The sequence below is a fragment of the Thamnophis sirtalis genome, unplaced genomic scaffold, assembly GCF_051295495.1.
Source record: "Thamnophis sirtalis isolate CommonGarterSnake01/CBP01778 unplaced genomic scaffold, rThaSir2_p1.2 scaffold_4, whole genome shotgun sequence".
Classification (NCBI taxonomy): domain Eukaryota; kingdom Metazoa; phylum Chordata; class Lepidosauria; order Squamata; family Natricidae; genus Thamnophis; species Thamnophis sirtalis.
Window position 1 is genome coordinate 48,556,932 of NW_028261384.1, and position 25,856 is coordinate 48,582,787.

Consider the following 25,856-nt stretch of genomic DNA (forward strand, 5'->3'; position numbering starts at 1 on the left):
AAATGATCAACTTACTATTGATTTTGGCACTCATATATTTTTATTCTGGCTGCCATGCAACACCGCAGCTTTCTATAACCTGGTACTTAAATTTTGAGTTTCAAGTCTTATCTGCTGCGGATTTGGGGAGTTGATTTCTAAAATATCTGGTGAATATTAGAAAGTAGTTTATTGTAATGAACATAAAGTGTTGCATTTGAATAGATGTATATGAAGTGTTAGAATAGTATTTGTTTTAGTTTAAAAGAGAGCATTGGAGAATGTATCTACAAATCTATTTTGAATTGAGATTGAAGTATAATTTTTCTTCCCTCTCCTTTCATTCTAAATTTTAGAAAATCCACATCCATTATTATATAAATTATTTTTCATATATATGAAAGAGCATATGCAAATAGTTCGCAGTTCTTTGGCTCAATCTTCAATTTTTACTGTGTATCTGTAAGTGAGATAGATATAGAAAATCTTGTCAAGATTTGATGAAGTGGGCTGGTTCCTAATCAAATAATAAAATTAGCTCCTTAAAATCCATAGGAACTTGTTGTATAATTAGAACCTGTGTAACAGATCAGGATCCCTGTTATTGAAAGCCCAGTTATTGTCAGTATTAGGTTAGGGGAATCTCAGAGCTATTGACACTAGGAAGTAAAAAAAAAGCAGTGGCGAACCATTTCTGCAACCTGCTAAGGGAACCATATAGAGGTTTTCTATTAGAATCACTTTTATACAGAACCATTGAGCTGATGGGGACCGTCAGACTATTATCTAACTCCCTGTTGAGTGCAGAAATCCAAATTAAAACATTTCTGTCTAACAGACAGCTGTGTATCCTCCAGCTTCACTGAATGACAAGGAGAAAACTAGCTCTGAAAGTAAATTTTTCCCCTAACAAAATATTGTTAATTTTTTTCTAATGTTCAGTCAGAATTGTTTTTCTATCATTTTAACCTAACAAGCAACTTGATTAAAATATGACAAATTTAATCTAGCAAGATTTATTTTTAACAAATATATGCTGAAAATAGTATCTTCATTGTTTTCAAGGTGCTTACAGATTGCTGTCTTTATTTTCATCTTTAGGTCTTCCCAACCACATATCAATTTTAGATTGGTCTGTAATTTCTTGAGTCCATCTATTGAACAAATATATGAATTTTGACTTTCTCCAGTCACCTAGCATATCACAAGGTCTCAAGGATTTTTTCAGAGATAATTCATGTTTGGTCATACCATTAGCAACTTACCATGTAGTTCATAAAGCCCTAGATATCTAAACTATTCGTGAGAAATTGCAATTTCCTGACCTTGCTTATGTCAGTCTTGAGCTTCATTCCTTCAATATGCTCATGACTGGCAAAATATCTGCTTCTTGTTAAGAGATGATATGGTCAAAAGAGGACTTGGATAGTTATGTTCGCATTTTGCTTTTGTTCCTTTAAATATACTTTAAGAAAACCTGTTCATTTTTCTAATACTCTGCTAATTTCAGCTCATTCTGAACTTTCGATTTTGTGCCACCATTCTTACAGTTTTGGGTGTCTCACTGTACTCTCACCTTGGTAATCTCTCTTTACAAGTTTTTGTTTATTTGTTTTTCAGAACTCAAGTGTTTCTGGATCTGGGCCATACTGATTCAATATTTTAATACCTTTCTTTAGCTATACTGTTTCGAATCTCTTGTTCTTCATTATATACGAAGAAATATACCCAAAGTGAACTGGCATCTGAAGGTAATGGAACACAGGCCTTCCATTGGGCCTCAGCCCGTTACGTACAATCATACAATGCAGTGCAATTAATTCTTCACACAAACTTGAAATGCGTACAATAACCTTATTTAATTTGTGCTATGTCTCACACACTCCTAAGCTAGCTGTGAATTTAGAGAACTAAAATCCCAACATTAACCTAATCATGTTAGTGATTATCTGAATTTGGTTCTGATTTTGAAGGTATCTGCTTTCACTGAAGTGGGGGAGAGGGTGCAGAACCAAATCAAGATAATCACTAAGATGATTAAGTTAATGTTGAGATTTTAGTTAATTAGTTAGTTAGTTAACATGATTAAGTTAATGTTGAGATTTTAGTTAGTTAGTTAGTTAATTATTTATGAAATGTTTTAATACTATAATACTGATTTCTGACAACTGGGTATCAACAGTTTCTACGCTTTTTAAGGGAGGAAAAGACACCGGACGACTTCTTGAATCAATCCAGAAGCACTTAAATTTCTTCATATGCTCCTCATATATTTTGTAGCATATTTCAGTTGAGAAATTTCAAAGTACTGAAATTGGAGAACCAATCACTAATTTTTCCTTCCAGACAACCTTTATTTGGAATATATAATCCAACCAGTGTTTCAGTGTTTTGATTTGTTGATTAATTGAATTGGGATGATGTAAGTATTGATTATATGCTGTCTCCCCCGCTGTCAGGAACAAGTAGTAATCTTCATCACAAAGCAGCTAAACTGGGCAGTTGCTTTATTACATATTAGTTTTGAAAACGTTATGAAATCAGCATAAATTGACTCATTAGTAAAAGAAACACAGGTAGTCCTCAACTTACAAACATTTGTTTGGTGACTGTTTAGAGTCACTGAAAAAGTGACTTATAATAGTTTTCACACTTAATGACCATTGAACATTCCCATGGGCATATGATCGAAATTTGGATGCTTGACAACTGGCATGTATTTACGACAGTTGCAGTATTCCAGGGTCATGTGATCACCTTTTGCAACCTTCTGACAAGCAAAGTGAATAGGGGGCCCAGATTTACTTAACCATTTTATTAACTTAACTACAGCAATTCACTGAACAACTAAGGCAAGAAAGATTGTAAAATGGGGCAAACTTCACTTAACAACTGTCTTGCATAGCAATGGAAATTTGAGGCTCAATTGTGTTTGTAAGTTGAGAACCACCTGTAGTCAAAAGAAGGGCATTGTCCATTTATTAATGTACAGCACTAATACATCACGAACAATATCCATCCAATTTATAAAATTAGTGTCCATTTTTCGGTTACCATATCCTCTATTCAAACTGTGATTCTATATTCAGAACTTTATCTCTCCTTGCCAGGCTTGAAATTAATTAAACTATTCCATAATGGAAACAGAAATAAGCTCTTTTATTTTATGAATGTAACAAAAGCCTACTTTTTAACCCTAAGAAACATCTAGGTTTTTTTCCCCTTCAAACTTACTTTCTCTTTTCTTTTTTGAAAAGTTTTTTTATTTTTAATCTCTTACATACATTTACAGGTATACATTCACATAGTTATTATTTTTGTTATATTTTATCACTTTTATACATTTACATGTATGACTACATGTATGATTACATTGTATTTCATATATGGAGTTAAAATATATATCCAGGATTGCTTTGCTTATCATCTCATACACCTATTTTATGTTACTGCCACTCTACTTTTCCTTCCTTTTTCTTTTTCTGACTCAGTTTAGTGATCAGGCAAAATAATGCTTGAAAAAGGGGGAATGTCAACAAAAGAGAAAGGAATAAAATCCAATTGCTGTTGATAAAATACATTCTTCATTAGATCAATTAGCTTTTTTAACAGTAATAAAATATAAATAGCAACAAGACAAAGCTTGAAAGAAAAATCATTAAGTCACTTAAAGCATATACAATAAAATAATTTAATTTTTCAGATATGTGTATAAACTCATGTATATAATTAGAAAAGAGTTTCATCTTTGGATACATTTTGGTATTATAAAAAACAAAAATCAGGAATTCCAAATTAAAAATAAAGGATCAGAATTCATACATGCACTTACTCCCACAAACTCCCACAAACAGAATGGATGAAATAAATTCATAATAACTTTAAAAGAAATGTGTGTGGGGGGGGAGTAACATCTCTGAAATCCTTAGTTTTTGAAGTGGGGGAAATCAGTTACAAACATTTTCTGTAAAATAAAGGAGCATTTAAATGCTCATCTTTATTAGTAAAAAAAAACCTAATGTTAATAATTTTAAAAATCTCATAGAAGTGAGCACTATGAACATAAAATATTTAAACATTTCAGACATTTATATGCATGTGAACTATAATCAAACTAAGCTAAGCTCTGTAGATGTAATAGAGCTCCCACTTCCTCATCAGTTTCTTATTCTATCTTCTTGGTATCTTGTGCCAACTGTTCAAAGTTACAACACAAACCCTTTCCCAAAGTACTTACAACACAGTCCCAATGTTATGAATCTTGCATTACCACAGCAGTCGCTCACCCTTACAAATGACTGTAGAGGCACTGCAATATTTGCCCTGTCTATTCCTCCTGCCCCAGCCAGGTCTCCATAGGCACTGGGCCTGTGAAGATCTAGCAAGCCTTCGGTTTCTTTGCCTCTTCATTTCCTCAGGCCTTCAGTGCATTCACAGAAAACTGAGGCCTAAAATCGTGCGAGAAAACACAAGATCAGGAGCACGAGATCTAATGCTAGTGATCTTGCACTACTTTAAGCCTCTGTTCTCTGCGAATTGCAGCCTGGAGGAGATCTGCGGCCAAAGGCTTTCCAAACAAATACTTCAGTTCTTCAGGCTTTCCCTCCGTTTGCCCTTTTCTTGCCAAAGCCTGCAGGGGCAAGAGATTGTATCCCCATAGACTCGGGTTGTCTTCTTTGCCAGCAAGAAAGGAGCCCAGAAAAGGCTGGTGCATCCATCCTGGGCTCCGTTCTTCCCGGCAAAGGTTTTTCACAAAGACGATCAGCCTAGGAGGACACAATGTCCCTCTAGTCTCCGGCAAGACTTTGATCAAAGTGAAACCATTGCAGAGAGGCTGGAGAGGAGACAGCTCATTGAGATCTTTAAAAGGTAAGTGGACTCAGTTGGGCAGGATTGGGGCTGGGAACATGAGATGTCTCTGGGTTGGGTGGTTGAAAACACTAGGCCCTCCATGCACTGGGTGAAGGCAGAGAGTTTCACATTTATTCAATGTGATTCACTCCAACAAATCCTTGGGTTATGAATGTAATTGGCAGACTCCCTTACATTCATAATTCAACGATTGCCTATAGTTTACCAGTTCCATTAAAGGGGCTTCCAATTTGGCATTATTCCCTTAGCACTTTTAGTCTTTAAAAGCATCTAGATGCAGTCTGGGTGAAAATCTCAACTACTATCCTAGGAAAAAACAAATATAAATTCTTTATGCATGTTAATTTTCTGTTTTTTTAAAAAATGTAATCTAGCTTGTTATTAAAAAAATAAAGCAAAGATAATAAAATTATCCTATTGTTCTTTGACTGTTACCAAGTTACCAAGACTAACTAGAAAATATGTATAAACATAAACAGATTTAGTATTTCTGAATAAACATGTTACTGGAGTTTGATTTTGCAAAAGCCTCTTCTCCTGCCCATTACTAAATTCTATAGAAGTGTTGAATAATTTACAGCAGAGAGAGCAAATTGGAGAAATTTCTGAGAAGAAAATGTATCTCTTTTCTGCTAAATCTGCATTTACTAGAAATGTAAGAGGCTAGTCTCAGATCTATGAAATACGTCTTTTAAAAATGCAACCAACTTTTGGGGATTGGATGAAAATCTGATCCTAGGGCTGAAATTCATAGGTAGGATTAATCAGATTGATGTAAATACATGATAATTATGATCAGAGTATTTCTAAATCAATTAAGATAATAATAACAACAAATCCCTAAAATCAGAAGGACCTAAAATGCAAAGGAGAAGAAAACATTTGAAATAATTGAATACATTTGAGCTTCCACTAGTGATTAGAATGTTGTCTTATTCTAAGATAGACTAACATATCTAAGTTTCCCAAGATTTTAGATAGCTAGTTTCCCCCCACCCCAATATCCAAATCTTAATCTTTTTAGAATCCATAATCACCATTGTAATACACTTTGCATTCTGGGAATAATTGGGGAAATGGGAAAGCTTTGGTTCCCATCCATCCTTATAACACCTCCTTTTTATTCTTACTTGTAAGAGCGTAAGAATGAGTTAAGATAATTCTTCACTTACAACCATTTGTTTAATGATTGTTCAAAGTTACAAGAGCACTGAAAAAGTGACTTATGACTGTTTTCCACACTTATGACTTTGCAGCATCCCCATGATTGTGTGATCAAAATTTGGACGCTTTGCAACTGGTATATATGCAGAATTGAATGGAAACTTCTTGTATGAAGTATAATTTCTCTTATTTTAAAGCTATCAACTATCTTGCCTCATTTAATCTCTAATCCTGGTTTGCACCAACCTGGAATCGTTTATGTAGGTGTTTGTTTCTTTATATGTATATTTTGTTTGGCAAGTGTTTTTCCTTTATCCTCAAGCTGTTAAAAAGAATCTTATTATTATTAAAACATAGAATTGGGAAGGGCATCTAAAGCATCCAAGCCAACCTTCTGTTCCATAAAGGAATTCAAATTAAAGCATTCACAACAGCTGTCCAATTTTTGTTTGAATATGTTCGGTAAAAGAGAAATCACTATTTAGAACAGGATACCTACCCATGAATCAGCACCGGTACGCAGCATGTCAACAACCTGTCCATGCAAACAATTGAAGCCCCAACCAGGCAGCATGCAAAACCACCACCCCACCAATCCACGGAAACCGGTCCCTGGTGCCCAAAAAATTGGAAGCTGCTGATTTAGAAGATAAGATAACAGAAGAAAAGATAGAAAAGGAAAAATAAGAAAATGATGAATTCTTCCAAGCCAGAATGAAATGCTTTACTTACATACATTCACATGCAGATTAAGCAAATACAATTGAACGCTCTTGCTATTTTTGCCTGAATTACTCCTGGTTCTATCGGTGATGGATGACCTAGAGTGTGCTACCTGATAAGTCCTGAAAGACTGCAATAGAAGCTGATTCATCTTACAGAAGAGAAGAGCACAGCAAATTCTACTTAGTCCGTAGCTAATGTTAAGAGCTATGTAATGTACCTGGAACAAAACTTGGAATATGTTTGTTGGCTTTGTCTTCAATGGATTGTTATTTCTGCTCTGTTTGTATATATAGCATTAAAATAGTTTCTATAGCTATACAATGTATATAGATTGGCTTTGTACATTTTAGAAAATTCTCTATCTTTGTATATATCAGAAGAGAGTGGACATTTCCAGGCCTCCTATTGTTCAAAGATTACAAGGCAGGAGAGTTAAGGAGGTGTAACCATCAAGTGCGAAACAAAGCAAGGCTATAATTATAAGGCAACTCTCAGAATAATGAAAGACAAAGCAACTGTTGGGATTCAATGTTCCTTTTGAGACCCTTCAAGATAGAATCCATTATCTCTCTGAAATCTCCCTAGACTCAACTCCTTAATATATTTTCAGTTTTTCAGTATAGTATATTTAGGTGCTTAGACCTTATTAGTATTTTTATTTTTAGGTTTATTTCTCACTGGTATGACATAAATTCCACTTTTCAATCCTTCTGCGATTTTTATAAAGTGCTACTAAATTCCAAATATGGGCTGCATCCTGAAAATAAATACATTACTGCATAGCAAAAACAGAGGTAGGAATATAACCAGAAGCAATATCTAAATTTCATCTCCAACTCATAAAAAAAAAAATTCTCCAGAATAGTGAAAGTCTTTCCTCTTAGCTACTGGTACTATAACAAAGATGGAAGGGAAATTGGATTTCTGTTTTTTTCCTTAAAACTTACATTCTTATCATGTCATTCAATAGCATAATCTAAATTATGGCAAACTAATCAACTCAATTAACCCTGAAGAATATCCCCAATAGCAAAGAACTTTTGGAACTGTAGTCCAGAACTTCTGGAAAGCATTTGCTTTCAGTAAGAAGGAGAATCATGGAACTGAAAGATTGATAGAATATTTTGGGCACTGTGTTGGCTGGATGGACGAAGGCAGAATTACTTATTGTTATGCTAAGAAGAATACTTTTTAGGAATGACAAACATAGAACAATTATTTGCAGCACATAGCCTGGGGCAAGCTTCAGGGAACATAAATCCATCTGCCTATTGTTTCAAACCAACAGCTATGTTTCCAACCCATCCCTACTTAAATACAAATGATTGAATCCAGGTTTAGGCATATTTATAATGAATTTCTTGCAGCTACTGTATACTCTAGTAGATAACCAGCAGAATAAGTTAACTAACTTGCTCCATTGATTATAAAAACACTATTTTAGGATGATGAGAAGCAGTTATCTTAATAAACATTTGTAAAATACTAGCCTTGGCAGCGATGTTTCAAAACATTGTCAGAGCAATTTTTAAACATTTTCCAGAAGAAATTTCTTTTTCTATCAGCCAAATGCCTGTCCATCCCCACCTGCTGTGGACTTGAGTTAACAAGTTGAAAAGTAACCATGGGACACTTGCAGCCTGTTTCCTCTAGTTGCCACAGCAGCAAAATGTTAGAAAAGGTCATTCTCCCTTTGATCTGTATAAGCCTAGATGATTGTGTTGGCAGCATTTCTTTCTATTATTGTAAAAAACCAAAGAGATTTATTGTAATTTAAAGATAAACACGTTTACTTTACAGCATTTCAAGGCTCCAGTTCACTTTGTAATATGTTATGCTGAAGAAGACAATGTGGGAGAGGGAACTTTTAAGAAGGTTATACAAAGTACAAGTTGATTGCTTTGAATTTGTTTAATAATTTTAATGCTGTTTTGTCTGATAGAGACAAATTTTGCTCTTCTGAGGTTAAATACCTAATGACCTACAGAATTTCTGTTGATCACCACAAGAAAACACTATTATGTTTTTTGTTGATCTTCTAGAATATTCATTAAGAACTAAGACAGAATCAGTGCAAGATATTAACAACAAAAAGTTTACCCTAAATATTAATGCAAATCATCAAAGACCTATGAATACGTTAGTTTTGAAGTATTCAGTGCCCAAAACCTTGCTAGCTGATCAATATGGGGTTTACAATGAAAGGCACCAACAAAACAGACCCCAATGTAGCACCTAGCTGTGCTGATACTTTTAATTATGTGGTATTTCCTTTCTTTCAACATTCTTAACATAACAAAGTTTAGCCATTCACATGCTCAATGCTATTAACAACTTGTTAATAGGCCAGAGTGGCAGCTTGTTGATTTACACCAGCTGGCATAATTTTCTCTCCATTCTTTTAACTTCCAAATAATTTCTCCTTTCCAAACACAGTAGTAGAGCCTATTTCAGAGTGAGTGAAACCAGAGCAGAGCCTTGGTTTTTCCTACAAATCCTCTGTCATTTCCCCACCAGTGATTGATCAATGCTCTAAAGGACCCCAGTGACTAAACATGAGTCCAATTGTTTTAAGAAAAAGTTTGGAATTTAGAATGCCAATAGTTAAACTTCAATTTGGTTCTGGATTAGAATTCATGGGCTCCCTTTTCTAGGCTGCTGCCTTAACCATTACTCTAATCAGGCTCTCTTACATAGTTTAATTATATTTTGATGCATTTTCTCAATTTTTTCCAGAGTAAAATTATAGATGACAGATACAGTACATCACTGTGTATGTTTTTAAATTATTTTTCCAGAGCAGAAGTGAGTAATTTGCAGCTCTAAGACCACATGCAACTCATTGACTTTAATTTGAAACCTTTTCTTCAAAAAAAAATTGGTACAGGCAATTGACAAGTATATGCGAACTTACATCAGGAGAGTAGGAGGGAGAGAAAAAAGAATTCTGCTTTCCCTAGGAGTTGCCAAGGTTCAGACTTGTTTTTCCCATTTGGAAGCTACTGGAACCACGTTGAAGCCAGCAGTGTGTAATGTGACGGCCAGAGAATGTTGAGCTCTAAAGACACCAGATCTTTTTGTGTGATATGGCTTTGTGCCAGCATTGCTAATATCATTTCACTTATTCTGTACACTTCTGTAAAGGATACATATATATTCAATGAGATGAAAAGATTCAAACATGAATTGATAACGTTCAAATATTTAATGCCAGTATATAAATTAAATGCTTTTTCCTGCAAAGTGGATTTGTTAACTTCTTTCTGTTGTTCTTGGGTCACTGAGATGAAAACAAGAAAAAATAAATGCAGTAGTATTAGCCTTTTCTTTCTATTTGTCATAACCCTAGTATGTTGGAATATATCTAGTGCACCTTGATAGCAAGAGATTTGGGAAACCTGAGCAGTGACATACAGTGTAGAATTAGAGATGACAAAAATGGATTCGTCTCTAGGTGCTGCAACTCTTTGTATGATAAAAATAAAATGGATTTGTTGTGATGTCATATCATAGACTGTACATCTTGCCCTCTAAAAATTTCCAGGCAAGAGTTGTGCTTGAAAATAGTAAATGATTAATGGAAAGAAAACACGGTCATTGCACTTGGAACTGTCTGTTATGAATGAGACTAAAGAAGAGAGAACACACTTTTATTATTCATGGGCAAATTGCTGAGGCAACTTGATAATATAAAGATACATGAACTTGGAAGCTCTGTTTATCTTAGATCATAACCTTTACTGTCTTGTGCCAATTTCTCTGCAAATGGAAGTCTGCTAAAAGAAGATAAAAACAATAATCCCACAGTGACATAGAGATCTTTGCTGGGATCTTAACATGTTCAAAATACATAATCATGACAGAAACAATTGCTGACAGTGCTTTCTCACTCTTAGTCCACAGCAGAAGTCCTCAGAACTATAAAACATTTTGAAATAGACTGAGATTCATTCCTATGGCCAATTCAAGCAGTTATTTTCACATATGGACCAGTGTGTACTATCACATTTCCAGTGGCTTGAGACAACCATTATTATTTGCCTCATTGACCATCTGCTGAAGCAAATCCTCTCTACCTACCCATTGATGAGTGGCAAAGCTTGGGTTGCTGAATGGAATTTCTCATTCCAAATTCTGCAAAGTTTAAATGTAAGTATCAGCCAGTTTTGTATCAAAGGAGCACCTTTGAAAAAAAAAAGTAAGAGCAGGTTTGGTGGAATGGGTGGAAATAAATAGGTGATAGAAATAGATGACGGATGGATGAATAGATTAGATAAGACAGACAGATTTTATATACCACCAAATTCCTAAAAATGCATGGCAATAATATATTCAAATAAAATCAATAAATAGTTAATACTAATCAAAATTGATAAAGCCATTAATTCATTTGGCATCTATTATCCAGTGACAATGCTTAAAAAAATAGAAATTGAAACAAAAACTGCAAAAAGGCTCAACATTTACTGCTTTTCTAAAAATTATTAATAGAGAATGCTGTCTTGAACTCTGGATAGGTCTATTCCATTGAGATGGGGTGATAATGGAAGAACATTGTCTTCTGCTTCACCGATTGGTGGGATTATCTATACCTTTACTTAGGATCAGAAACAATTGATGGGTTGGTTTTATTTGAAATAAATTAAATTGCAGATACATGAATGCTGAGCTGTAAAAGAAATATTCTGAAGTCTATTGTAAGTCAATGCTATATTTTCAGGATTGGTTTCACCTGCCAGAAGACTGGTCCTAATGCTGCTTCTAAGAAGACTCAAAAGAAACTCCATGTAAAATGCCCTGTGGTAGTCTAACCTAGACATGATGTGTGTGAGAAATTGTTGACAATCAAACATGAAAGTAAAATCTGAAAAGTTATATTTCCCAGATAATTACTAGGTGTGTTCAATTGCCATAAACAGTTTTGTAGCAGAAACAACTAAAATTAATAGGAGGTCAAGAGAAGATGATTAATGGAACACTGAAATGTCTCTCACTGCAGTATTTTGTTGCACCATGCACTTGTTTAGATTTATAGGGGATAGCCCAAGTTGTGTCCCATAAGCCTGTGAAAATTGTTCTTGTATGAATTTTTGTTTTCAAAAGATTGTGAATGCAACTCATAAGTGTCTGGAACATATAGGCTAAATGCTAAACCATAACTGCTATTGTATTTTCTCTTATTTATCTTTATGTCTTAATCTAATGTGTGAATAAAGTGCCTGTTAGAAAATTTCCATTTACTCTTATTAACTTTGTCAAATATTGAAGGAAAAGAGGCTATTTTTGTCTTATCATAAGTGCACCAGCTCAGATTTTTCACCTGGCTTAAATGCATGGGTTTGGTAATACAGACTCTGATGGAGCTTTTTATACCTTCCAAATGCCTGGTGTAGTTCTCACATGTTTAACTTTTGTTCTCTTCTATTTTTAGTTTAATTACTCAGTTTCCATCCCATTACACTGGAAGACAACACATGTTGTCCTAAATATAAAGAATATAGAATTGATTTCATTCTGTCTCTGTGACTAGTTCTCATTATATTGCTTCCTGAATGACTTCTATGATTATAAAATAGCATGGGAGATCATCCTTTCCTTTGAAGGAATTATTCATAGGGTGACATGCTATTTTGACTGCGTGATTTCCAAATGTGAAAGCCCACAAAAATGACATGCATTCCTTTCCCCTTTTTAATGGCCATGCCAATGTCAAAGGATTTCACTGTATACATTTGGAATTATTACATGTTCAACTGAGATGAGCAAAACCATTGCCAGAGGTTAAATTCTGCTTTACCTGCTGTTGCTGGAGAATTGTGCATTGAGAAGAAATATGTTTTGAATATATTTCTTTTCGAGCCACCTAGCACAACTAATAGAACATTGGAAGAGATCTTTTTTTTGCATCATCAAAGAAAATAACATTTTGCAAGATGCCTGGGACCAGCTCTCATTAACTCCAACCTATAAGGATAGGAACCACTAGGGCACAAAATTATCACAATTTATCCTAGGCCTATTTTTGAAATAAATGATATCCTGAATAATTTGTTGCTGCCAACAAGTGTTACAGCTGGGGCATCAGGTGCTGTTTCTGTTCATGATGTCAATCATGATTGCATGATTGAAACTGTCATCTTGATTTTTTTTTACAAATATCCACATACACCCCCACACATATACATTGTGGATGCCTCTGGCTGTAGTAGCTAAATTGTGCAACTTGTACATTATCTTTTTTTTAAAAAAATCAAAACTAGAACCCAAACAAAATCAAGAATTATCTTGAATTTTATAAACAAAAAGCTGGTCAGAAATTAGACAAGAAAAGCAACAAGAAAATCTTGATAAAAGAACCTTAAATTTAAAAAAAAACTAAGCAAATATACTTTGAAGAATATTGTTAAAATTATATTTATAATTTGTACCCAATTTTATAGGGCATTGAAATAAGAGTTAGAAACTTCTGGGATTATTTATTTTTTTTGCTTTGGTGACTAATTTACCAAATGCAATTCACTCAAAACTGCAAAGAAATTCATCTTAACAACTCATTTTGTTTGGTTTTCAAACAAGTGAAAAAGAAGGGTGGGGGTGTTGAACGTGACTAAAGAACAAATGGTCTTGAATTCAAGGTTTCATCAGCATGGCCAATCCTGTGAGATCATGAAACGGAAGTCTAAGAATAACTACATAAAGCCATATATTGCCCACCTATTCAATAACATTAAATAGGATGTATATTGAGCCATTGCCTGAAATTTCAAATTGGCACTATTTCCAAGGATTAAATTCAGTGATACTAAAGATTGCTTTTCCTGGGGAGAAAATAATCCTTCGGGTCTCTCTACATATCAGTTGTACATGATATGCTAAGCTAAAAAGCTTTGATTCGTGTATGTGTGTGTGTCATCAAATTGTATTTTATTTTATTTATTTTTGGCTACTACTAACACTGATTACACAATGCTTGTGTAATATCTTAGTAATTACTACATTACCCAAATCAAAATATTTTCTGTATAGATGGAGATGAGATGGAAAGTAAAAAATGCAAAATTGCAGCACACTTTTGTTCATTGTATGATTTCTACCTTAGCATGCATGGCAATAATGAATTGTTAATGTCTGATAGTTTATTTCACTGGGGTGCTAGGAAGTGAACAGCAACCTTTCATATAAACAGCATTAACTCTTCTACTGTGCTGTGGTTCCTGTCCTCTAAATCTATTTTGTTCTTTGTTAAATAGCAGGCTGAATAAATTTACCATAAACTATTTTTTTTAAAGTGCAGCCTTTTCCTACTGCCTGAGTGTCAAATCTGAATAATTAATTTTAATTTTGTTTTTTCTAACTTGACATTTTCTTCTTAAAAGGAAGAAATGGGCAAGTTTAATTAAAGAAGAAAGTGCTTGGGTTTCACAACACTTCAATCGCACATATAAAATTTAATAAGACGCTGTCCTTTCACAGCAATACAGTGGCTTTTTAAGCGATATTTACTTTTCCCCATTACATTTCTAAAGCCTGTTTTCTCAGAGCTAGAACAGCAGCAAACTGCCAAAAGCTTAGCAGAAACACAATTAACAGAGATCAAAAGCATGAAATTTGCACAAATTTCAGAATGATTGCATCCATTTATTCTGTTATATCTTTCAGTACAGCACAGTCATTTGTTTTATAAGCCTCCATGTATTTCAATGGGTTTGAATCAATCCCTTAACTGGTTTGGTCTTGTAGACATATTAAATTTTGATGCATTTTCTTTAAGATTGAAATTACACTTTATATCTAGCAATTATACTTTTACATTTTTAGAGCAAAATTGAGCAACTTGTACTCTTAAAATCACATGCAACTTTTCTTCAAAGCGGTTGGTTCAGACTAATGATTAAACTGTCTGACCCTTCTTACTGTGTCTTGTTAGGAGCAAAAAGTCATTGCCAGAGGTAAAAAAAAAAGGATCATTAGCAAAACACACACACACACACACACACACACACACGTGTGTGTGTGTATGTATGTATATATATGTATATATATACATACATACATACACACACACACACACACACACATATATATATATATATATATACATACATACATACATACATACATACATACATACATACATACATACATACATACATATATATATATATATATATATATATATATATATATATATATATATATACATATATATACAATATATATATTCCAGTGATGGCAAATCATTGTGCATGCATGGACATGCACAAATGTGCACATGCACGGACATGTATGCATAGCAGAGACCTGAAGACTAGCTGGCCTGCCGGAGGAGACATCCCAACACCGACAGTGCAGCAATAGGTAAGATCTTTTTCTTTTGCGAGCTTCTGTTTCATTGTTTGCAGGGAAACAAGCTCACAAAAGAAGGGGTATCTGTTTGGGATAGCAGAGTAGCACAGAAGTATTTCCTTTCATTTATTCAATTTATGGTCATAAACCAAAATAATCAGAGAAAGCATTTAAGGGGGGAAATTACTGAGAACATTATGCCATTTTGATCAATCCTTTAATAAATTATAAATGGCATAGGTCAGAGTCATACAAATTATCCAGATCATAGCAAAGAACATTCATAGAAAAATGTCCCAAAGATGCTTTTTCAAGAGGCAACTGGAAATCAACTGAAGGTTGATTTCTCATCCAAGAAGCTTCTTCAGCTCTGACAGGGTAGTATAGAAAGGAATCTTGTCAGAGCTGAAAAAGTTGCGTGGATGAGAAGTGAAATGTCTTCAAAAGAAAAAACAAGAAAGTCCAGTTGCCTCCTGAAAAAGCACCTTTGGGCAACCATAGCCAGGATGACTGAGAATCTACAGATTTTTAGAAGCAAATCATTTTGTCACATAAATACTTATGCTTTTGAATTCTGTGAACGAAAGTAATCAAAACATTTGTATACTTTTGGTGCTCAAGTAACAATATATTTTGATATAATAAATCTGATCAATCAATAATGAATCAAGGGAGAATTTATCAATTAGTGGCAATGCTTACTGCAAGTGAATGCTTACTCCTTCGCTATATATTTTCTGGGTTTTTTTAAATGGTACAACTCTTTGCTTAGGCACTTCTTGATATTAAATGCTTTGCTGAATATTTTGCAAACTAGAATACACTTGTGTTTATCATGTTTGTGTAATTACAGCTAGTCCTGCTTAACAGCCATTTGTTCAGTGATCATTCAAACTTGTGGCAATGCTGAATGAGTGGCACTTATGAGCAGTCCTTGAAATTTTGATTATCAAAGTTATGTAATCATGATCTGGGCATTTGGAAACCTTGCCAGATTTCCAGCTATTGCAACATGTCTTGGCCACATGTCCATGATTTGCAAACCTCCCTGCTGGCTTCCTACAAATCTTTGGGAAGCCAGCAGGAAATCAGAGGTTGAAATTAAGTAAAACCCAGTGGTGGGCTTCTAAATTTTTTAGAACCTACTCTGTAGGTGTGGCCTATTTTGTGGGAGTGATTCAGTGGTCATGTGACCGGTTGGGAGTGGCTTGGCAGTCATGTGACTGAATAGGAGTGGCTCGGTGATCATGTGACCAGGTGGGAGTGGCTCTGCAGTCATGTGACCAGGTGGGAGTGGCTCAGCAGTCATGTGACTGGGTGGGAGTGGCCAAGTCAATGTCACTGAATTATTTGCCCCAATGAATGATCTATAAAAAGAAGATATTAAAAAAGGAAATTTATTATTTTGTGCACTTACTATTTAAATAAGATTAAAATAAGTACACAAAACAATAAAAGAGTTACTTACAGAAGGAAGATGACTATCCTTGCCAGTCTTCAATATCACTGATCACAGAAAGGAAGACTTTAATTGCATGCACTACTACATTAAGGATGAAACCAGCACACAAAACAATAAAACAGCTACTTACAGAGGAAAGATGACTGCCTTGCTGGTTTTCTACACCACCACCTCATCACCTTGCTCCAATAACCTGCACAAAGAACAGACACAGAAAGGACTTTAATTGCATGTACATAAGAATAACACAATGAAAGAGATACACTCAAGTATTTACTTGTGCTATTAGTTTTGTAGTTGAAGAGATTTCCAGATTGTTCTTAGGCTTCCAGACTCCTCAGTTGCACTTTTCTTGGTCTTTATTTGGATCATCAGCCATGTAATGATATGTTCTGAGCCACTTTTTCACTCCAGGAATTGGGTCCCATCTCTCAACAGGCATGCCAACAATGCTTATCATCATCAGATTACTAACGTTTTGAACAATTAGGTGGGTTCTTTGCTCTGAACATATGAGGTTCATTTTTGAGAACCCCCTTTCCGCCTCTGCTGAACTAACAGAAATTGTCCTGACAATATCTCTAGCTTTTTTGATACTATCAGGAATTTTGTAGGTCTTTGGATCCTTGATAACATTTTCCAAAAAAGCTATGTAGTCATTCAAATCAATTTCATAATTTAAAATTTCACCAAATTCAATCAATGCTGCCTCTGCTTCTGCCCATGGAACAACTACATCTTCAATGTTCCAATAATCCGGCTCCAAATATGTGATAAAGTGTAATTTGTTTGCGTCTGGCAATTGGCTAACTGTTTTTAGATGGTCGTAGTCCATCAGTCTTTTATTCAAATTGGTGGTGATGCGTGCCAAAAGGGTTTTCACAGGGAAGGGCAACAAATGGTTAATTTGGAACTAATTTTATGTTTTTGAAGGCTTCTGAAGCTAGCATTGCATCAACTTTTTTTTTCATATGGGCCTTTTCCCCGTCGAAGCATTTCAAGTGCTTTAATTGATCGCAATACTAATTTTTTGGCCTTGATGATATCTGTGTTTCTCCCCTGCAGGGCATTTGACAGAAGAGAAATCTCATTTAGAATATCGATCATGAGGGCTAAATCGTTCAAAAAATTTAAAATTTCAAAATGGAAACCATGCCTGGGAATCTTTTATTGCCCAGAAAAAACTGATGTAGCGCTGGATAAGCACACCACACAGCTATGGTTGATCTTAAACTACAGGGAGCCCATCTTGGTCCCAAAACTCTGCCAATCAATGTCCAGTTGTTCGGAGATTTGGAAAAGGTCATTCTGGCTCTTGCAGGATTTCTGGAAAGTGATGTGTACCTTATCAAGGAAGATCTTGAAGTGGTTCACTTGTTTTATTTCTTTTATTGCATCATCCAGCACAAGTTGGAGGCTGTGGTTCAAGCAGTGGCAGATTACAATGTTTGGGAAGTCTTGAGCTATTCTGGTGCTGACTCCAGATTTTCTCCCAAGCATAATGTTGGCACCATCAGAGCAGAAAGCTATTAAATTCTTCTGCAGATATTCGGTGGAAAACCCAACTACGCAAGCTTCCCATCACTGCAGAACATATGGTGTCCGCATCTTGTTTCTCTAATTCCAACTGGTCAACAAAAATAGTTGCTGGGTATTCTGAATCTGAATTAACTAAAACTATTAGAACTGCTTTCATTGATAGCATTGAGGCTTCATCGATTATTAAACACACCTTTAGATTCTTTGCCATAATGCTGGAAAACACGGTGGTTTTAATTTCGTTTGCAATGAATTCAACTTTTTTCACTGCGGATCTCCGTGAATGCAAGCCTACTTCCACATCTACTCCAACCATAGTTAGCAAATTTACCTGCCCTTTGATGTCTGAGAATGGTTTGCATCTTTGTGCCAGATCGTAAACAGTATTTTGCTAGTACTGGATAAATGTTTGTCGGTTGATTTAGCTATGGATTTGGTTAAAGCATCCTGCTCCAGTTGTTTACTGTTCTATCTACAAATAAAGTGTGCTTTTGACTGAAAATGTTCCTTCAATTTTTTTTCTGAGAGAGGATTGCTGATTCTCCTTAGTTGTCCCTGCAGCCTCAACCTGGAAATTTTTCCACTCTCTAGAAACATGAATATCTTTCTCTAATGAGAACATGGGTTTCGCACAGTACTCACAACTTAACTTTTTGTCGGATACTGTTAATCCATCATACTTGTCCTTGAAGTTTCTGTACTGCTGCAAACTCCAGCAGTCAGGAAGTTTTGGAACTTCAGTGGAAGAGATGGACTTCCTGCTTTCTCCAACTTCAAGTGGTGAAAGTGGTGGTGCTAGTGCTGGCACTGCTGATGCTGGTGGTGTTGGTGCTGGTGACTTGTGGATTAGCTGATTGCTCCTCTCTTGGTTTTTGGAGAAGAAAACTCTGTTGCCTCTTCTTCATTAAATAATACTAACTGCAAATGAAATAAAACATATTTGAATTGATTGTGGTTGTAAGCTGAGGACTACAGGTAACAGAAGGGACCTCTGTTTTCATCCAACAATGTACAGCCTTTTCAGGAAGGATGTCCCCCAACAAACAGGAAAGATATAGTTTTTCATCTAAGAAGTTAGATCAAGAAGAATGAATGTCATAGGTAGATTCACAGAGGAGTACAGATTTCTTTTTCTGAAATTTATTCCTCAGTTCAAAAAACAGGAATATATGGATTAGGTTCAGTACTTAGGTCAGTCCAAGTAGCTATTGAAGAGTTAGTGATGCCATGGTTAGAAGCAATGGTAAAGCAAGATATAGATTTAAATCCAGAAATATTTTGTTGAGTATTTCAAAGGGAATACAATACATATTTAATTTTACACATGTTAACAGCTGCTGGAATGGTCTTTGCACAACAGTGGAAAAACAAAGATATGAAAATGAATAAATATTAGAATGCAGGAATGAATAAATTGACAATTAAAATCAAGAAGGCTTTGAATACTTTTTCACGTGGGATTTGTTTTATCAATGGCTAACTAACAGAAACAAAAATTAGAAAACTAAAAGTATGAAAGAAAACACCAATTATGTAACAAAAGGTCACTAAAATGTATAAGGAAATATTAGTAATAATAATTGATCATTATTAATGTGTAGATAACTGCGGGACATTACACACACACACACACACACAAACTATGACAGCGCCAGGAAAACACCAAAAGAAGAACAGTCTCCCCCCCAAAAGACTGCAGATGAAACCAGTTTTTCCCCTAACCCTAAGGATAGGAAAGACAAAGCCACTGGAATAAAAACCATCAAGGCATTGTGGAAGTTATAAAGGACAGTGCCAGGAAGATCACAGAACCAGAAACCACCAGACAAAAACACCAGCTGAATGGTAAATTTTAAGTACACCCATTAAGACAAAGGCTAAAAATAGCTTTCCTGGAACTCCCCTTTTCCTGTTTCTTGGCAGAACTAACCCCTAGGGTAGGAAATACAAAAGACCTGGAACCAAAATTAATCCAGGGGGGGGGAAAGCAGGGCAATCAGAAACCATCAAAACCCATCAAGCTGCAGGAGCTCACAAAGCAGCACACAACTCAACATATGAAAGCAGCCATGGAGTCACGTAGAAGGTTATTGCTGCAAGAAGCAACCACCTCACAATTACCTCAACCACCAGGTATCACACAGAAACACACAAAATATTGCAAAGCTATTGCACCAACCTGGCCTGCCCATAGAAAAGCAGCCACTTTGAGGCACATAAATTTTATGTGCCTCAAAGTAGCTGCTTTTAAATGTGCAGGTTGGTACATGGTTTGGGAGATTGTGTGTGTTTCTGTAGTGAATTCACAACCTGCTCAATTAAAAGCAACATATTGCATCACAAATAAAACATTTGCAAAAAGCAATAACATTTCTTGTAATAAACGTATTCTATAAACAATAAATAAAAAAATTCCCTAAAAAACATTTTAAAAAATATTATATAAACAGCAAATAAAAAACATTCCCTCCCTAAAAACCATTAAAAAACCCATATTCTATAAGCAATAAATTAAAAACTGTTCCCTCTCTATAAACCATTAAAAAACATATTCTATAAACAATTAATAAAAAACCATTCTCTCCCTAAAAATAGAACATTTAAATAGAACATATTCTATAAACAATAAATAAAATATCCTTTTAAAAAACATTAAAAGCATAAAGAAAAAAAACTGAGTCACTTACCAGCAGGGATAATCAGCAGCTCTCCAATGCAATGGATGCAACCAGCAGGCAGGTGACCAGGCAGCAAGTAAGCCGGACTGGAGGGACACAGGTACAACCCAGTCAGCTAGACCCACCTAGCAGGATTAGCCAGCCAGGCGAGGCTGGGGACTGGGTGCGGGTGGCAATAAAGGCCTCAGCAGAGTGCTAGGTGGTCCTACAATCTAGGCGAGCTCGGGGATCCACTGGAACAAAGGCCGCAAGGGATCCCTGGATTTGCCCAGAGCGCAGAGCCAAGGCAGGCTGCTCTAGCTGGCTTCCCGCCACCACCACCACGTTTAGTTGTGGCCATGTGGCCCTGTGCTCTAAGTGAGCCCAGGGTTCTCGCAAAGGCCCCAAGGGATCCCCAGACTCGCCTACAGTGCAGAGCCATGGCAGGCCGCTCCAAATGGTTTCCCGCCACTGCCACCACCATATGTCAAGGTAGCTGACCCAATTTTATGACTTTTTTTACAATGGCATTTAAGAGTTGTAAACAAATATGGCAGTTATAAAGTGACAATGAAGTCATTTAGCAAACACCATGGGTTCTGTGAAGACTGCAGTTGTTAAGCAACCTGTTGTGTGAAATTTTTGCCAGAAATCAGATATGAATATCTCTTTCTAGCAAAAGACATAATAAATTGTGGTCATGTGTAATGTGGACCAGTTGCTGAGCACCCAGTGCAATCGTGTGATTTGGGGGAATGGGGGTGGCAGTTGGCAGTAAGTACTTTGGGGGAGTTTGTTGTTTGTTGTAACTTTGAATAGTTGCTAAGCAACTGAATATAAATAAGGACTATTTGTATATTGGAAATACTCTAGAAATATTTTAACTTAAATAAAAAAATAAATGAATCAAGTTGATTTTTTTATCATATTACTGCATATCAGGTTAAATGTCAAGTTTCAAATCTTTATCTAATTCTGTAAAATAGGATGAGCTAGGGAAACATTACTGAACTTTTAGAAAAAAATCCAGATGTCAGTAAAATTAATCATTTGCTTCATGCTGTTTTCTTAATAAATCTTGTTTTCTCTGTAATACATAAACAGAGACACCCAACAACCAAACTGCTGTTTTTGCATCAGGGGGAAAAACATATTGGCTTCTAGGTGCTACATTTAAAAATAGTTGAAACATGGAAGCCAGAAAAATATACACAGTAACAGAATAAAAAGGTAGATAAATATAGACTTAACTCACCTATCATATTTTGACATTTATTGTGTACTGGATGGAGACCAACTGAAAGTGGAATATTCCAAGAAGTGACCAAGATTTTTAAAAATGTTCCAGTAATTCTTATTTGTCAAGATAGATACTGTAATATGGTGTTTCTTCCTGAAAAATCACTATTGCTAGGTTTGCCCTTTAACAGCCTTAAGTTGGGCTGGGACCAGAGGGAATAAAAAGTGGTAGATTAGCCATTAGTCCCAAAGCCAGGTCACTAACATAAAGGGCATGAAGTCCTCTTCCTCTTCTTCAGTCAAACAACAAATGCTATTCCTTTTTCTTTTCTTATAAATCAAAGAGGTTAATTAACTACAGCAGCATCAGCCAAGGATGCAGGGAGAAATCATCTCATTTTATGCTTTTCTGAGTGATTTCATGACTCCTTTCCCTTTCTTTGGCATTAGGGATCCAGTTAGTAGGCCAGGGACAGGACCAGACTTTGACAGATGTCTATCTTAATATTGTTGCTGACAGGCATGAGAACAGCATACCTTGCCATTCTCTTACCAATGCTACTTTTCCTCCCCTGGTTTGTTGTCATTTCCCAGCATGCACATCCATCTTGAGCTGTAAATTCAAGGCATGTAGAGACTATGTGCATATGATTCCCATCTCTTGCTCTAGAAATAACAACTGAATTCTGGAATGACTTCTGTTATAAAAAATCCCTGAGATTGAAGAAAACCAGGATTCATTTAATGTAGTCATTTTTATCTCAGAGAGGACACATGGGGAATCTTAACTTATGCAAATCACAAATTAGAGTTGCCAACTTTGTAAAATCAAGTTAATTACAAAATAGCTTGCTATGCTATGCTGCCCTATCCAAAATATGCTGCCATTCTATATTCTATCAAGGATTCCTGCATCAGTGGGATTAAATTTTAAATAAAGGTGCTGAAAGTTATACCAGACTACCAAGATGAAAGTCCTTGCTTGTGCAATACTTATTTGTACTTCTTAGCTGCTTTCAGTTTTCAATTATACGTTGTCTTCCATTTACAACTGTTTCTTAGTGATCTTTTGAAGTTAAAGTGAATCTACCAAAGGTACTTATGACCAGTTCCAAAGTTTTGATAGCTGGTCATTTTGCCATATTTTGGGTGTTTGACAATTGGCCCACATTTGTGGGCATTAATAGCATCCCATAGTCACTTGCCTATGACTCACAACATTTTTGCCCAAACCAGGATTTATTCTGGTGTTTTGTAAATATGTTCCACAATGAATAATGGTTTTGTTTAATGACCACAGTGTTTATTTAATTACTGAAGATTCACTTAACAACCATGGTGATCCATTTAATGATGCAAAAAAAAAAGTTTAAAAATCAGCTTGATCATAAATGATGTGCTTTATGACCATTACGATTTATGACTGAAATGAGCAAACTCCATCCCAGTTATAATGAAGACTATCAACATATATGAAATGGAGTCAGCTCTGTTACCTGTCATGAACTGGGCAAACAAACTCAGGGGGCAGAATCCTAAATGCTTAGTTTTTCACTGTATAACAGTGTTAGAATCCAGGACAGGCAGAGCCAAAAAAAGTCAAGATGGAGATCACAACCATGCAATCAAAACTCTAAGGTTTTTTTACATGCTACATGAGACACATAAAAAGGATACGGTTTTGACTATAAGGTTGGCCTTCAGCTAACACCTGCGCCTGAGGACTGGTTTTCAAGATGCAGAAAACCATACAAATATATTATTATTATTATTATTATACAATTGTATCACAGCGGCCAGTTGTTTTGCCGGATTTGGCATTGGTTACTAGTCGGGCCCCACCCAGGGGCCTAGGACATTGTAACGTATTTTCGTAATATGCGCGCAGATCCAAGCAGTGCGGCTTTTTGCATTTGACTGATGGTGATTTTATCAATTTTTAACTGTTTTAAATGTAATTCCAGTGCTTTTCGAATAGCACCCAGTGTGCCAATTACCACTGGAATTACCACTGCTGGTTTGTGCCATAGTCAATGAATTTCAATTTTTAAGTCCTGGTATTTTGCGATTTTTTCATGTTCCTTCTCAGTGACCCTGCTCTCACCTGGCATTGCGATGTCTATGATTGTGACCTTATTTTTCTCAACCAATGTGATGTCTGGTATATTATGCGCCAGTATTTTGTCTGTTTGTATGCGAAAATCCCACAAGATCTTGACCATCTGATTTTCGGTGACTTTTTCAGGCTGATGTTCCCACCAGTTTGTTGCTGTTTTAATATTATAATTTTTGCACAAATTCCAATGGATCATTTGTGCTACTGAATTGTGCTGCAATTTATAATCAGTCTGCGCGATTTTTTTTACAGCAGCTGAGTATGTGATCAACAGTTTCATCAGCTTCTTTGCAAAGTCTGCATTTGGCATCATCAGAGGATTTTTCGATTTTGGCCTTAATGGCATTTGTGCGGATAGCTTGTTCTTGCGCAGCCAGGATTAGTGACTCTGTTTCTTTCTTTAATGTACCTGTTGTTAACCATAACCAAGTTTGTTCACTGTCCACTTTATCTTTTTTTCCCCCCCAGAAATTGGCCATGCAGTGCTTTGTTCTGCCAACTCTCCATTCTTGATTTTATCACATCTTTTCTGTATTCTTGTTTCGTCTGTTGGGCCTTCAGTGGATTTTTGTTCTTTACTTCGATTAATAGATGTTCTTGACTTTCTTTTAAATAATCAGCCAGTGCATGTTTTTCTTCTTCAACTGTTTGCTTCACTTGTAATAATCCTCTGCCACCTGATTTTCGGGGCAGATACAGTCTATCAGTATCACCACGTGGATGTAAACTGTAGTGCATTGTCATTAGTTTCCTGGTTTTTCGGTCCAAAAGGTCCAAATCAGCTTGTGTCCAGTTAACTATACCAGCTGTGTATCTTATAACTGGTATTGCCCAGGTATTTATGGCCTTGATTGTATTTCCACCATTCAATTTAGATTTCAAAATTTTCCTAACTCTGTTGGTGTACTCTCACCTGACAATAGTTTTTACTTCTCCATGCTTGATGTTATCCAACTGCAGAGTGCCTAAGTATTTGTAGGCTTCATTTTCTTTGCATTTAATTAATTGGCCATTGGGCATTTCAATTCCCTCACATGCAGTGATTTTGCCCCTTTTTATGGATACAGTGGCGCATTTTTCCATGCCAAACTGCATTGAAATATCGGTGCTGAATACTCGGACTGTGTTTGTCAATGATTGGATTTCTATTTCTGACTTTCCATAGAGTTTCAAATCATCCATATATAGTAAATGCGAAATTTTTTCAGCTTCTTTGGCTGTTTGGTAGCCTAATTTCATTTTTTTTTAAAGATTACTGATAGTGGGATCATTGCGATGATGAAGAGAAGAGGTGAAAGTGAATCACCCTGGAAAATTCCTCGCTTGATATTAACCATTCCGTAGATCTCATTCCCTACTGCCAACTCAGTTCTCCATTGTTTCATCGCCTTTTCAGTAAAGGATGTAGTATTTTTGCTAATGCCAGTTGTTATCTGCAATAAGGCCTGTAAGTAATTTGAAGGTTGTTGGCAAGCATGTTATTGGTCTGTAGTTTTCAGGTGTTGTTCCTTTAGTTGCATCTTTCTGAATCAAGTATGTTTTTCCAGTTGTCAACCATTCATCAATTTGGCCCTTTTGTAAAATTTCATTCAGTTGCCTGGCCAATATTGCATGTAAACTGGTCAGATATTTGAGCCAGAAACCATGTAATTTGTCCTTTCCAGGTGATGTCCAATTCTTTACCTTTTTTACTCGATTTTTGACCATCTCAGTTGTTATTTCTAATACTTGCATTTGTTTGTTGCCAATGCTTTTC

At 35.7% G+C, this 25,856-nt stretch overlaps 1 protein-coding gene and 1 long non-coding RNA gene across 11 annotated transcripts in view; one reads left to right on the forward strand and one right to left on the reverse strand.

Annotated features, from left to right (window-relative positions):
* LOC148045834 (uncharacterized) overlaps window positions 1-10,725 on the reverse strand; it is a 200,049-nt gene extending 189,324 nt beyond the window's left edge. For both annotated transcript variants that reach the window (XR_015696363.1, XR_015696364.1), the window contains exon 1: window positions 9,656-10,725. This is a non-coding gene — a long non-coding RNA (uncharacterized LOC148045834). The remainder of the gene's footprint in view (window positions 1-9,655) is intronic.
* LRRC3B (leucine rich repeat containing 3B) overlaps window positions 1-18,464 on the forward strand; it is an 82,442-nt gene extending 63,978 nt beyond the window's left edge. For 5 of the 9 annotated variants that reach the window (XR_015696360.1, XR_015696355.1, XR_015696359.1 and 2 more), the window contains 2 exons: window positions 1,600-1,730; window positions 10,638-11,971. The gene's annotated coding sequence lies outside the window, so the exon portion shown is untranslated. Of the gene's footprint in view, window positions 1-1,599; window positions 3,080-10,637; window positions 11,972-17,614 lie in introns of those variants that run through there. The other 4 variants (XR_015696357.1, XR_015696362.1, XR_015696356.1 and 1 more) reach the window with 4 other exon arrangements.
* Window positions 18,465-25,856: the final 7,392 nt, after the last annotated feature.